This window comes from Propithecus coquereli, unplaced genomic scaffold (genome assembly GCF_000956105.1).
Source record: "Propithecus coquereli isolate 6110/MARCELLA unplaced genomic scaffold, Pcoq_1.0 Scaffold45, whole genome shotgun sequence".
Lineage (NCBI taxonomy): Eukaryota > Metazoa > Chordata > Mammalia > Primates > Indriidae > Propithecus > Propithecus coquereli.
The window spans coordinates 29,476-30,857 of record NW_012150285.1 but is presented as its reverse complement, the minus strand read 5'-3'; the positions used below and the strand labels follow the sequence as shown (position 1 = coordinate 30,857).

Below are 1,382 nucleotides of genomic sequence, written 5' to 3'. Positions count from 1 at the left end.
AAATGCAAACAATAGTTATCCTTGGATGCTGGAAATGCAGATAATTATTTTTGACTTATTTGTATTTCTAATATTTCTGCAATAAATTCATATTATTTGTTTAATAAAAACAATAAAATTTAGGCTGCTTCAGGCCTCACTGCCATTGCTCCGCTATCTCTGCTTAATAACAATAGTGCTTACTTTGGGCCAAGCATTCTGCTAAGAACTTCTGCACGTTGTCTCATTTGATCCTCACAGCTACCACTTAGGTATGTGCTTCTCAATTTACAGATGTTAGGTGACTATTTATTGCCAAGGCTGGTGAGGTCTGCGGGACATTGGGTTACACATAGGTGTCTTTTCTTCACTACAGTCAATGGACTCATTCTGAGCCAGTCCTATGTTCTAATCACTCCTATATCCCCCACAGGCCTTGCACAGGGTGGAAGAAATTTCCAGTCTCCACTTCAATGCCCCAAATTACCCTCATGTCAACTTCTGAAAGGCTTTTCCTTGGAGAAGTCTTCCCAGAGCCCCATGCATGTCCTTGTTCCTCAGGCTGTAGATGAAACAGTTCATCATGGCGGTCACCACAGCATACATCACTGTGGCTACTGAGTCCTTCATGGAGTAGGTGTGCAGGGGCTGCAGGTACACCACGCCCAGAAGAGGGAGACCACAGCCAAATGGGAGGCACAGGTGGAGAAGGCTTTGTACTTCCCAGTGGCTGAGGGTATTTGGAGGATCGCTCTGATGATGCAGACATGGGACGTGATCATGAACCCTAATGGGGTGAGGAAGATGAAGCCTCCCATGGCAACCAGCACTGTGTGATTCACTTGGATGTTGGAACATGCCAGCCTCAGCAGGACGTACATCTCACAGAAGATGTAGTGGATCTTTTGGGACCCACAGAAGGTCACTCTGATCATGAGGAGGATGTGAATGAGGCCATAAAGGGCGGAGGGCACCCAACACAAAGTGAGGAGCAACATACAGAGCTTAGGGCTCATGGCTGTGATATAGTGGAGGGGGCGGCAGATGGCCACATAGCGGTCATACGCCATCACAGCCAGGATGAGGTTGTCCAGGGCCACCAGGGAGACCAGGAAGTAGAGCTGTGTCAGACACCCTGCATAGGCGATGGCTTTGTTCTGGGACTGAAAGTTCACCAGCATCTTGGGGATGGTGTTGGTGATGAAGAAGAGGTCAGTGAAGGAGAGGTTGGCCAGGAAGAAGTACATGGGAGTGTACAGGTGGGAGTCAGAGCTGATGGCCAGGATGATAAGGACATTTCCCACCACCGTGACCAGGTACATGGACAGGAACATCCAAAACAGGATTCACTGCTGCTCAGGTCTCTCTGAGGTCCCCAGGAGTAGGAACTCTGAGTCCTCACT

The 1,382-nt window shown here is 48.5% G+C and overlaps 1 pseudogene; it reads right to left on the bottom strand.

Moving 5' to 3' along the window:
- Positions 1-468: 468 nt before the first annotated feature.
- On the bottom strand, positions 469-1,380 carry LOC105818733 (annotated as a pseudogene).
- Positions 1,381-1,382: the final 2 nt, after the last annotated feature.